The sequence below is a fragment of the Piliocolobus tephrosceles genome, chromosome 3, assembly GCF_002776525.5.
Source record: "Piliocolobus tephrosceles isolate RC106 chromosome 3, ASM277652v3, whole genome shotgun sequence".
Classification (NCBI taxonomy): Eukaryota; Metazoa; Chordata; class Mammalia; order Primates; family Cercopithecidae; genus Piliocolobus; species Piliocolobus tephrosceles.
The window spans coordinates 118925520-118939642 of record NC_045436.1 but is presented as its reverse complement, the minus strand read 5'-3'; the positions used below and the strand labels follow the sequence as shown (position 1 = coordinate 118939642).

The window sequence follows — 14123 nt, the reverse complement described above, 5'->3', positions numbered from 1 at the left end:
TTCAGAACCCAATTCTATACTTTTTATTTTTGATATAATAGAAAAAATACAGGTTTTGGAGTTAACAGGATAATTTTCAGTTAATTGATCTCTGAGTTTCATTTTCTTCATCTGTGTGAGTCTCTATTATTATACCTACCTCAGAGAAGCCATAAGTCAGTGGTTAAGAGCAGACTGTAGTTAGACTGCTGGGTTGGGTCTTTTGTAGGGGGAGTTGTTTGTTTTGTTTTGTTTTGTTTGCAACAGAGTCTCACTCTGTCACCCAGGCTTGAGTGCAGTGGTGTGATCTCAGCTCACTGCAACCTAAACCTCCCAGGTTCAAGCAGTTCTCCTGCCTCAGCCTCCGGAGTAGCTGGGAATACAGTACCAGTCGAACTCCTGGCCTCAAGCGATCCACCTGCCTCGGCCTCCCAAAGTGCTGGGATTACAAGCCTGAGCCACCACACCTGGCCAGAGTACTGGATTTCTAACCCAGATCCATCACTTAATACCTGGGATTTGGACAAATTACTTGATCTGTCTGTTACTCAGTTTTCTCATCTAAAATGGGGATGATAGTACCTACTTTGTAGAGTTATGAGGATTAAGTGAATTAATGTATGTAAAGCACATAGCACAGTGTCTTTTGAGTGTTGGCTTATAAACGATAAATTAATATCTTAGGGAGGAAAGGGTAGCATTGGATAAACACATGAGCTATAGAAAATCTAGGACAGGGCAAAAAGAAAGGACATGAAGTTAGATGTTGAAAGTATTTGGGCTGGGCATGGTGGCTCACACCTGTAATCCCAGCACTTTGGAAGGCTGAGGCAGGTGGATCACCTGAGGTCAGGAGTTCGAGACCAGCCCAGCCAACATGGTGAAACCCCGTCTCTACTTAAAATACAAAAGCTAGCTGGGCGTGGTGGCATGCACCTGTAATCTCAGTTACCTGAGAGGCTGAGGCGGGACAATCACTTGAGCCCAGGAGGCAGAGTTGCAGTGAGCTGAGATTGCACCACTGCACTCTAGCCTGGGTGACCAAAAGACTTAGCCACAAAAAAAAAAAAAAAGTTTTTGGTGTTCAACCGGGCATGGCAGGTACCTGTAGTCACAGCTGTCGGGAGGCTGAAGCAGAGGATTGCTTGAGCCCAGGACTTCAAGGCCAGCCTGGGCAATATAGTGAGAGTCTAGAAAATAAATTTTTAAAAATTTTCAAAGAAAGTATCTGGTGTTTTATATCAAATCCCTGCCATACTCAGAGATTATATGGGGGTAGGGAGAGAGAATAGATTGACAGATGGATTTGGTAAGAAAAGAATTATGTTTTGAAGGAAGAAAAATCTTCCATTTAGAAAAGTGGAAAAAAATACGTTATATATTCCTTTAGAGACATCACAATACTTTATAAATATTATTCATTTTGGAGTAGCTAGGATGTAGATGGTGCTATCCTATATTATAAACATAAAACATGACCTTGATGTGAGTTAATAGGAAAATAAGTTGTTGGATATCATATTTACATCTTTCAAAAATTTGTTGTTTTTATTTTTTGAGATGGAATTTTGCTCTGTCTCCCAGGCCGGAGTGCAGTGGCACAATCTTGGCTCACCTCAACCTCCGCCTCCTGGTCTCAAGTGATTGTCCTGCCTCAGCCTTCCGGGTAGCTGAGATTACAGGTGCAAGCCACCATGCCCAGCTAGTTTTTGTAGGTTCAAGCGATTCTCCTGCCTCAGCCTCCTGAGTAGCTGGGATTACAGGCTAGCAACGGGGTTTCTCCATGTTGGTTAGGCTGGTCTTGAACTCCCGACCTTAAGTGATCCACCCGTCCTAGCCTCCCAAAGTGCTGGGATTAAAGGTGTGAGCCACCGCACCTGGCTGTTTTTTTTTTGTGACAGAGTCTTGCTCTGTCACCCAGGCTAGAGTGCAATGGAATAATCTAGGCTCACTGCAACCTCCGCCTCCCAGGTTCAAGTGATTCTCCTACCTCAGCCTCCAGAGTAGCTGGGATTATAGGTATACACCACCACACCCAGGTAATTTTTGTATTTTTAGTAGAGATGGGGTTTCACCATGTTGGCCAGCCTGGTCTTGGACTCCTGACCTCAGGTGATCCGCCCACCTTGGCCTCCCAAAGTGCTGGGATTACAGGCGAGAGCCACTACACCCAGCCTCATCTTTCAAAATTTGTGTGTACATTTAACAAACATTTAAAGAGCACTGAGATGTGCTGGGTACTGTCATTGGTGCATGAATAAGTTGTTAACCAATGTGATCATCTTTTTTTGTAAAAATTCACTTTGTGAAGTCTGGAGAGCTTCATGGGTAAGAGTTCCAATAAAGGCCGGGCACGGTGGCTCAAGCCTGTAATCCCAGCACTTTGGGAGGCTGAGACGGGCGGATCACGAGGTCAGGAGATCGAGACCATCCTGGCTAATATGGTGAAACCCCGTCTCTAATAGAAAATACAAAAAACTAGCCAGGCGACGAGGCGGGCGCCTGTAGTCCCAGCTGCTCCGGAGGCTGAGACAGGAGAATGGCGTGAACCCGGGAGGCGGAGCTTGCAGTGAGCTGAGATCCGGCCACTGCACTCCAGCCTGGGCGGCAGAGCAAGACTCCGTCTCAAAAAAAAAAAAAAAGAGTTCCAATAAAGTAGATTACTGGTAGCAGGCATCAGTGGAAAGCAACAACAACCTGTTAGTTTTATGGCAGTATATTAAACTATAGGCAGCTATGAAAAATACAAAATATTAAAAATTAAAGTAGAAGAAAACATCAAATTAGTGATCCACTAAATAGCTAGTGATGCACTTACTCTGCCACTAATCAGCTGACTGGCTTTGGGCCAGTCAATTTCTCTAAGCCACAGTTTCTTTCCTATATTCTTATCTATGAAGAAGTCAAATAAGATCAACATGCCACTTTAATTTTTGTGTAGAAATAGATTTTATTCACTTCTCAGACCTCTAAGAACTACCTAATGGTCAAAGCTTTTGGCAAACTGGAAAATTACTTTTTGTGATCTAAAAGATAAAATCTAGCTTACATAATTTGAATAATTAATTTTATTCACATATCTTACACAAAGTATTTAATATATCTGAGGAATGGATGGAGTTGCTATGAAATAAAAGAACTTTAAGTTAACATGTTAAATTATACAAGTTAACATTACCAGAATAATTCAGGAAAAGTGGAACTTAATATGCTTTACATCTCAGAGATCACAATGATGAACAGGTATTGAACAGGAACACTGAATTATAGATGTTACCCAAAAAAATCATGTTTCTTACTAGAATTTGAAATCACACTGAGCCGGGTGCGGTGGCTCACGCCTGTAATCCCAGCACTTTGGGAGGCTGAGGCAGGTGGATCACAAGGTCAGGAGTTCGAGACCAGCATGGCCAACATGGTGAAACCCCATCTCAACTAAAAATACAAAAATTAGCCGCGTGTGATGGCCCATGCCTGTAGTCCCAGCTTCTCAGGAGACTGAGGCAGGAGAATCACTTGAACCCGGGAGGCAGAGGTGGTGAGCTGAGATCGCACCACTGCACTCCAGCCTGGGTGACAGAGCAAGACTCTGTCTCAAAACAACAACAACAACAAAAATCACACTGAAAAAAAAAGTTGCTTCAGCTAATCAGATTATGTTTTTTTATTCTTAAAAACAAAATTGTAATTTGCCTTTGAAAGTTTAAAAAACAGAAACAGGCAGAGTGCAGTGACTCATGCCTGTAATCCCAGCACAGCAGGAGGCCGGGGCAGGCAGATCACTTGAGGTCAGGAGTTCGAGACCAGCCTGGTCAACATGGCAAAACCCCATCTCTACTGAAACAAACAAACAAACAAAATCAGCCAGGCATGGTGGTGCACTCCTGTAGTCCCAGCTACTCGGGAGGCTGAAGCAGGAGAATCACTTGAAACTGGGAGGCAGAGGTTGTAGTGAGCACTCCAGCCTGGGCAACAGAGAAAGACTCAGTCTCAACAATAAAAAAGAAAAAAACAGTATAGAAACTTAATACCCCCCATCAACAAATATTAGTCTGTATTTTTAAATTTTGTTTAAGATACAGTTTCTCATAGCTGAGTTTTTAATTGGTAGTTACTTTAGCTATGTATTCTAGATGATATATTTTGATTCTTTCAGCTATTCTTAAAAAATAAAAACAGTGATTTTACATTTGCTTCAAAGCAGTTTTAAATGACAGCAAGTATCAAGAATCAACATTTGTTAAACTGCAAAACAAAAAGACATGGAGGAAACTAGTAAAATGTTCTGCTTTAAGAAAGCCAATAGGGCTGGGCGTGGTGGCTCATGCCTGTAATCCCAGCACTTTGGGAGGCCAAGGTGGGTGGATCACCTGAGGTCGGGAGTTAGAGGCCAGCCTGACCAACATGGAGAAACCCTGTCTTTACTAAAAATACAAAATTAGCCGAATGTGGTGGTGCATGCCTGTAATCTCAGCTACTGAAGAAGCTGAGGCAGGAGAATGGCTTAAACCCGGGAGACAAAGGTTGCAGTGAGCTGAGATTGCTCCATTGCACGCCAGCCTGGGCAACAAGAGGGAAACACCATCTCAAAAAAAGAAAAGAAAGGCAGTAAATTGAAGTGTCGGGAAAAGTTTGGCCTCCAGAGCCAGATTGAGTTCAAAGCCCTGTTTCACCCACATACCATGTGTCTTTGGTCTACTTAACCTCTCTGTACCCCAATTTCCTCACATTGAATAATATATAATAGTTAATAGTTTAAACAGGTAATCATGTAACATCAGTTTAGAACACTTGACAGGTAGTAAGTGCTTCATGTTCGTTACTATTTTTTTTAATCCAGTTTTAAAAAACTGGCCGGGTGCGGTGGCTCACGCCTGTAATCCCAGCACTTTGGGAGGCCGAGGTGGGTGACTTATCTGAGATCGGGAGTTTGAGACCAGCCTGACCAACGTGGAGAAACCCTGTCTTTACTAAAAATACAAAATTAGCCAGGTATGGTGGCACATGCCTGTAATCCTAGCTACTCTGGAAGCTGAGGCAAGAGAATCGCTTGAACCCGGGAGGCAGAGGTTGCAGTGAGCCAAGATCGTGCCATTGCACTCCAGCTTGGGCAACAGGAGCAAAACTCGTCTCAAAAAAAAAAAAAGAAAGAAAAGAAAAACAGCCAGGTGTGGTAGCTCAAACCTATAATCCCAGCACTTTGAGAGGCTCAGATAAGAGAACTGCTTGAACCCAGATATTCAAGCCAACCTGGGCAACATAAAACATTTAAAAAATTAGCTGGGCATGATAGCACACGTGCCTGTAGTACCAACTTCTTGGGAGGCTGAGGTGGGAGGACCGCCTGTGCCTGGGGAGGTTGAGGCTGCAGTGAGGCATGATGGCCCCACTACACTCTAGCTTGGGCTACAGAGTGAGACCCTGTCTTAAAAAGCGAATTTACTCCACTTGAATGAGTTAATTTTTCTTTGGTTCTACCATAATGGTTCTTTTGTTTGTTTGTTTGTTTTTGTTTTTGAGATGGAATCTCGCTCTGTTGCCCAGGCTGGAGTGCAGTGGCCCAGTCTCGGCTCACTGCAACCTCCGCCTCCTGTGTTCAAGTGATTCTCCTGCCTCAGCCTCCTCAGTGGCTGGGACTAGAGGCGCCTGCCACCACGCCTAGCTGATTTTTGTATTTTTAGTAGACAGGGTTTCACCGGATGATCTCGATTTCCTGACCTCATGATCTGCCTCGGCCTCCCAAAGTGCTGGGATTACAGACGTGAGTCACCACGCCCGGCCAACCATAATGGTTCTTAAACCAGAATCTCCAGGGATCAGTTAGTAAGTGTCAAGTACAGATTCCCGTGCCCTACCTGCACAGATTCTGATTCAACTGTCCTGGTGTTGGGTCCAGTCATCTCTATTTTAACAGGTATGCAACATGATTCTGATCCAAATCGTCTACAGAATACGTTTTGGGAAACATTGCTCTGGGTTTTTCTCAGCTAATAACATTAGGCATACGAATGAAGTTAATTACAGGAGTGAAATATGATGTGGCATTACCATGGGACTACTTCTTGAGAATCTTAAAAACAGTAGGCTTCCCCACACCCCACCCCAGAACCATAGCATAGTCCTAATCACATTTTGCATATGGCAGTGGGTTCCTAGACTCCCTGAAGCCAGGAGTCCATGGACCTCAGTTAGAAAACTTTATGCTAGCCTGGGCGCGGTGGCTCACGCCTGTAATCCCAGCACTTTGGGAGGCCGAAGAGGGCAGATCACGAAATCAGGAGATCAAGACTATCCTGGCAAACATAGTGAAACCCCGCCTCTACTAAAAATACAGAAATTAGCCGGGTGTGGTGGTGCACTCCTGTAATCCCAGCTACTCAGGAGGTTGAGGCAGGAAAATCACTTGAACCCGGGAGGTGAAAGTTGCAGTGAGCCGAGATCGTGCCACTGCACACTAGCCTGGCGACAGAGCGAGACTCCGTCTGAAAAAAAAAGAAAACTTTATGCTAGAAGGGCTGTACCTTTTACCGTTGTGCATTGTTTTATATGGCTTGTTTTAATATATATGATAGGCAATTTTGCCATGGTGGGGTGAGGATTATTCAAATTAAGTAGCTGGCAGAATTTAATTAGCACCTAAAATTTTTTCCCATTTATTAAATGACCTCTTTTAGACATACTTACAGTTTTATTCACACCACACTTGAGCATACATAAAAAGGGAAATATAAATGTAAGCTAAATAAGTTATTCCTTAAGCTTCTTATTCAGTCCAGTTTTTCTAAATTCCTTTTATTCAGATACCCGATGGTCACAGAAAAAAATAATTTTGATGTGATCTTAAGAAGAGTCTTACAAATAAATGAGGCTGGGTGTGGTAGCTCACGCCTGTAATCTCAGAATTTTAGGAGGCCAAGGTGGGCAAATCACTTGAGCACAGGAGTTCGAGACCAGCTTGGGCAACAGGGCAAAACTCTATCTCTACTAAAACTACATAAATTAGCTGGGTATGATTGCGTGCGCCTGTGGTCCCAGCTACTGGTGAGGCTGAGGTGGGAGGATCACTTGAGCCTGGGAGGTCAAGGCTGCAGTGAGCCGTGATTGTGCCACTACAGTCCAGCCTGGGGGACAGTGAGGCCGTGTCTCAAAAAAATAAAAAATAAAATGAGGGGGGCTGAGAACTACTTAGGAATAGTACAAGGAATAAATAGTACAAAAAATAAATCTTTCAAGCATTGGAAAAAGAAAAAATGATGCTAACTTTGGGAAGAGGCATAAATTCATTACAATTAAAGCAATTAACTGCTTAAATAGGATGCTATGGGACCTCAAAAATGGTATGTACCTTTCTACATGGGGAGACCAGAGAAAATATCACAGGTTTGTTTGACTAGAGTTTGGGAGAGGTAGAGTAGATACCACAATATGAATAAGGCCAGACATGTTAAGCTTAGCCAAAGGCAACAAGGGGTAAGACAAGATAGGAGGATAATATTGGAAAGATAGGAAGGGGTTAGATCGTGAAAGACCTCACTAGGTAGTTAATGCACTTAGATTGTATACCAGACACAAAGAAGTGAACCCAGGTTTTTAAGAAATGATGTAGCATAATTAGGTGAATGTTCAGAAAAGTAAATTACTCATTCTAACTGCTGTAGAGCAGGGCAACTGGAATAGATTAAAACTAGAGGCAGGAAAACCAGTGAGGAGTCCTTTGCAATAATACTGGCAAGAAAAGATGAAGCTTTAAAGCAGAGGACAGGCCAGGCACAGTGACTCACACCTGTAATCCCAGAAAATTGGGAGGCCATGGCAGGTGGATCATTTGAGGTCAGGAGTTCGAGACCAGCCTGACCAATATGATGAAACCCCATCTCCACTAAAAATACAAAAATTAGCCAGGCATGGTGGTGCACACCTGTAATCCCAGCTACTCTGGAGGCTGAGGCAGGAGAATCGCTTGAACCCAGGAGGCGGAGGTTGTGGTGAGCCGAAATTGTACTACTGCACTCCAGCCTGGTCAACAAGAGCAAAGCTCTGTCTAAAAAAAAAAAGAAGAAGAAGAAGAACCTGAAGAACCTGAAAGAGCATGAGAATTACTGGATACATTCATAGAAATCTTCAGCAACATTATTATTATTATTATTTTCAGATGAAGTCTCTCTCTGTTGCCCAGGCTGGAGTTCAGTGGCGTGACCTTGGCTCACTGCAACCTTCGCCTCCTAGGTTAAAGTGATTCTCCTGCCTCAGTCTCCCAAGTATCTGGGACTACAGGCATGTGCCACCATGCACGGCTAATTTTTTTTTTTATTTTTAGTAGAGATGGGGTTTCACCGTGTTGGCCAGGCTAGTCTCAAACTCTTGACCTCAGGCGATCTGCCCACCTTGGCTTCCCAAAGTGCTGGGATTACAGGCATGAGCCACTGTGCCAGGCCTTTTTTTTTTTTTTTTTTTTGAGACAGAGTCTCACTCTGTTGCCCAGGCTGGAGTGCAGTAGCATGATCTTGGCTCACTGCAACCTCTGCCTCCCGGGTTCAAGCAATTCTCCTGCCTCAGCCTCCCGAGTAGCTGGGACTACATGAGCATGCCACATCGCCTGGCTAATTTTTGTATTTTTAGTAGAGACAGGATTTCACCATGTTGGCCAGGCTGGGCTTGAACTCCTGACCTCAAGCAATCCACCCACCTCAATCCTCCCAAAGTTCTGGGATTACAGGCCTGAGTCACTGCGCCAGGCCAGCAACATTATTACCATAAACACTAGCTGAGCCTGGTGGCTCACATGTGTAATCTCAGCTATGCTGTAGGCTGAAGAGTCTCTGGAGTCTCTTTAGACCTGGGAAACAATGTATTGTCAGTGATACAGAACTAGGAGAAGTCTTCTTTCTTCAATTCTCTGATTCGTAATACTCGAAATAATTGACCTATAAGTATGATATTATTACAAACTAAATATTTCTATTTATGTCCATATTTATGTCCAAGGACATTATTTTAATTAGAAATCTGATAGTAAGAATAATCTCAAATTTTGGCAAAGGAAATTGTAGTAGGAACTTGACTAGAGTTTCCATCAATGATTAGGCTATTTGAATATTGTTCTTGAATACTGTTTTTGAATATCTTGACTAACTCTGGAGGCTGAGGTGGGAGGATTGCTTGAAGCCAGGAGTATAACTGCCGCCTGGGCAACAGAGTGAAACTCTCCATCTCTAAAATAATAATAATAAACACTCAAAAAAGACACAAATATGATCAGCTCCTCTTGAACTCTATTTCTCCACAGTATATACAAGGAACACAACTTTGCTGTTAGGTCTTCATAAAAAATATATAATTATGAAACTATGAATCAAAATAACCCCTCAGTGTGTTTTATTTTCTATTTAAAAGCAACACATCCATTACAGACTACTTACAAATACAGAAAAGTAGAAAAACGGAAAAATGTATCCATATGTCTGCACCCAAAGAAAACTATCATGGATTGACCTAAATATATTATTTATTTTTTTCTTCATCCCACTCAAGGTAGATAAATATATTGTTTTTACTTCTTAAGAGTATCTATAATAAATATAGAGAGGAGATATAAATTGACTAGGTATATATATGTGTGTGTGTGTGTGTGTGTGTATATATATATATATTTTTTTTTTTTTTTTTTGAGATGGAGTCTCACTCTGTTGCCTAGGCTGGAGTGCAGTGGCACAGTCTCAGCTCACTGCAACCTCCGCCTCCTGGGTTCAAGTGATTCTCCTGCCTCAGCCTCCTGAGTAGCTGGGATTACAGGCACCTGCCACCATGACAGGCTAATTTTTTTGTATTTTTAGTAGAGATGGAGTTGCACCATGTACCCAGGCTGGTCTTGAACTTCTGACCTCAGGTGATCCACCTCAGCCTCCCAAAGTGCTGGGATTACAGGTGTGAGCCACCGCACCTAGCCTTAAACACGTGTATTTTAAATTTTCATTATTTTATTCCCACACTACAGTGTTGTAACTAGGTGTTTTTATAATGAATGTTTTGAAAAAATAAGTAATTAAGTTACCGTCATCAAAATGTAGTAATTCAGAAGAACAATGGACTCAGAGCTTTCACAATAAGGCATTATATTAATTAGTATCAATACATTTCTACATTTATTAAAATAAGTTTAACACAAAGGCTTAAATTGATTGTTTTCAAATATGACATTTCCCAAGTGCCATACAATGTAAAATAAACAGCTCAAGAAAACCATTATTTTAAAATCATAATAAATCTATATACTAAACTGAAAAAGAATATCAACACTTCTCAAGTGGTATCTTCTTTTCTTTTCTTTTCTTTTCTTTTCCTTTTTCTTTGTAATGGTTTCTCGCTCTGTTGCCCAGGCTGGAGTGCAGTGGTGCGATTTCAGCTCACTGCAACCTCCACCTCCTGGGTTCAAGCAATTCTCCTGCCTCAACCTCCTGAGTAGCTGGGACTACAGGTGCGTGCCAACACACTCGGCTAATTGTTGTATTTTTAGTGGAGATGGGGTTTCACCATGTTGACCAGGCTAGTTTTGAACTCCTGGCCTCAAGTGATCTGTCCACCTTAGCCTCCCAAAATGCTGGGATTATAGGCGCCAGCCACCACACCTGGCCTGATTCACAGCTCTTAAGAAGCTTATACTGTACTAAAAATATATTCTTGTCCATAACATTGATCTTTAAAAAGTTTTTAAATATGTTTTTAAGTATCCTTAAGATCACCAAAGGATTTTTTTTTCTTTTTTGAGATGGAGTCTCGCACTGTCACCCGAGCTGGAGCGTAGTGGCACAATCTCAGCTCACTGCAACCTCCGCCTCCCCAGGTTCAAGCGATTCTCCTGCCTCAGTCTTACAGGAGTGAGCCACCGCGCATGGCCCACCAAGGGATTTTTGAAAAACCAAACATGGATAACTAAAAATAAAATGCAGATAAAGTTGAAAAGCACCTCCTGCTTTATTTCACAAGAAAATTAATAGAGCTTGATTCTTAATTATAGTGCTTGGATGTTGTCACTTTAAAACAGTATAGGAAGATACTCTGTGCATTCTCAAGAAGGAGCAACATGTTTAGGCTTGTTTTTATAATCTTGGCTTCCTTAAAATGTGTATAGCAGCTGAATCAGCCCTTTATGTCACTAAAGCTAATGCAGAACTGTGATTATATTATTGATTCAAAAGCTAAAAGCATTAAGAAACTAGGAACTTGGAGTACCATCCACCTTTAAAGAAAAAGTTCATAAATAGCCTTGTCTATCAATTTTAAGAACTCTTATTTCAGTTGATTTTCTGTATTAATTTTACTGCCAGTTAATTAATTACATAAAACATAAATAGAACTCTTTTTAAAAATAGAGGCACAAAAATCCAATGCACTGAATGATTTAACAGCATGTCATTGTTTCTGTACCTGTACGTATCTTGACTAATAAGAAAGGAGAAAGCTGGCAATTCAGACTAGATAATATTTCATATTTTAACTTGGTGACTTCCTTGGTTGATTATTGGCCTTTCTCAAGAATGATCTGTGAGGACTCTGCTCTCATTTCTTCTACCTGCAGTGGTTAAGTGTAGATTCTTGTCAAATTATTTACCGAAACATTGCAAAACATCTCTGTGAGGGAACCTGATGAGAATATAATGTTATTTTGGAATTTCTGCATGTAAAAACAAGATAAAGGATCCAGTTAAGGGTGAATGTTAAAACCATATAATACATCCAATCTTTCAGTTTTTCTTTTTTTTAAATTATACTTTAAGTTCTGGGATACATGTGCAGAACGTGTAGGTTTGTTACATAGGTATACATGTTCCATGGTGGTTTGCTGCACTCATTAACCCATCAGCTACATTAGGTATTTCTTGTAATGCTTCCCCTCCCCTTAACCCCACCTCCCAACAGGCCCCGGTGTGTGATGTTCCCCTCCCTGTGTCCATGTGTTCTCATTGTTCAACTCCCACTTAAGAGTGAGAACATGCGGTGTTTGCTTTTTCCGTTCCTGTGTTAGTTTGCTGAGAATGATGGCTTCCAGCCATCCATGTACCTGCAAAGGACATCAACTCACTCTTTTTTATGGCTGCATAATTCCAAGGTGTATATGTGACACATTTTCTTTATCCAGTCTATCATTGACGGGCATTTGGGTTGGTTCCAAGTCTTTGCTATTGTAAATAGTGCTGCAATAAACATACGTGTGTATGTATCTTTATAGTAGAATGATTTATAGTCCTTTGGGTATATACCGTTAATGGGACTGCCAGGTCAAATGCTTTCAGTTTTTCTGATGAAGGTATCATACAGTTAGTAATTCCTAAAAGACAAATATGTCTTCCTATTGAGATTCTCACCTGCACCAAGAGTTAAGGCCCAAACCACCTTAAAAATGCTAAAGATATAATGAAAAGGCTTTTCCCCCCAACTCAGTATGTTTTATTATTGTAACTTAAATGCTATTTTGCCAAAATGATAAAATATCCCTAGTAATAATTATTTTTTAATATGGAACGCTTCACAAATTTGCGGGTCATCCTCGTGCAGGGAAATGTTAACCTTTTCTGTATCGTTCCAATTTTAGTTTATGTGCTGCTGAAGTATTACTACTAATAATTATTATTATTACTTATTTATTTTTGAGACGAAGTTTTTCTCTTATTGCCCAGAGTGCAGTGGCACATTCTCGGCTCACTGCTACCTCCTCCTTCCGGTTTCAAGCGATTCTCCTGCCTCAGCCTCCCAAGTAGCTGGGATTACAGGCGCCCGCCACCACGCCCAGCTAATTTTTTAAATTTTAAGTTGAGACGGGTTTCACCATGTCGGGCTGGCTGGTCTCGAACTGCTGACCTCGTGATCCACCCACCTCGGCCTCCCAAAGTGCCGGGATTACAGGCGTGAGCCACCGCGCCCGGCCTTAACAATTATTATTTACCCCAATGTTAAGTTGTATTTTAAAGGCTTTATTTCAATTTCTTATTTAGCCCTCACAGTATCTATGAATAATATAATCATTTTACAGAGCTGGACAAATAACTTACTCAAGTAGGTAGTAGGACTGGGATCAACAAGTCAGGGAAATGCCAGAAACCGAAAAGCTAAGACATTTTCTAAGACTGTTGAAGTTATCCTGTAAACGTTTCCTTTTTAAATGCTTCGAAAAGACTCAGCGAAAAGTAGTATTGCAAGTCTCATGGTAATTGAGAGTAGTAATTTCAAGAGTGATTTACAGAGAATAACAACAATAATAAAAATGTTTAATTTTCCTTTCAAAGAAGTACAACTTCCTCTACACAGGGAAGGGCTGAACAGAGAAGAGGAAAAAGCAGGTGGGCAAAATGTTACACAACAGTGATTTTTAATTATGAGTCAACATGGCTTCTATGCCAGCATTAAACACAAGGCTAATCAGCTAGGAATTCAGGATAAAGAACCATGAGAGTAACTGGAAATTGTCTTTATTGCCGAAAGAAATGTTTACTTAAGGGAATTACTGGATCAGTAATCATTGATTCGAATACTCAAAGCAACGGTGGCTAATTACTAGCGAGACACGGGCACTGTGAAAGAGAGAACTGTCGACCTGTCATTGACATTTGTCGTATAAATTCTAAGCTGTGTGATTTAAAATGCACTCATGCGCACCCGCGGCACTAGAAAACCAGGGAGTTAAAGTCAAAGCAAATACAGGATTTCAGTATAGCGCACAAGACGGGAACAAAAGAGGTGGTGAAAAGAAGACACCCACCTTCGGTTTCTCACATAAAGAGCTCATTAATTAAAACAGTGAATCAACGGTTGAAGTTCCAGTGTGTGAAAGGCAAATGGTACAGTTTAATACCCGGGGGCAGGGAGGTGCTTTTTAAAAATTAGCTTTCGCCTCTTCTTCAACCCAGATCTTTGTGCCTTCGTGTTACCGATAAAGTTGGCGGTTACACGACACAAAGCCGCCAGGTATTTCTCCAGGTCTTCCACCTTTCAACCACCAGACACACCTGACCGCCTCAGAGGGCCGAGCAGGGGCGGGTAAGGACGAAGCCTAGGACGGGAGGGTCCGGAGGGAGTCAGCCCCGCCGGAGGGAAGCGGAAGGTGGGGAGTGGGAGGAGTAGGACGCTGCCCCCTAGGGGAGCCGAGTCAC

The 14123-nt window shown here is 41.8% G+C and overlaps 1 non-coding gene across 1 annotated transcript; it reads right to left on the bottom strand.

Moving 5' to 3' along the window:
- Window positions 1–12486: 12486 nt before the first annotated feature.
- On the bottom strand, window positions 12487–12588 carry LOC111524943. The gene has a single exon (XR_002725915.1). It is a non-coding gene; the product is annotated as a U6 spliceosomal RNA (small nuclear RNA).
- Between the last annotated feature and the right edge of the window lie 1535 nt (window positions 12589–14123).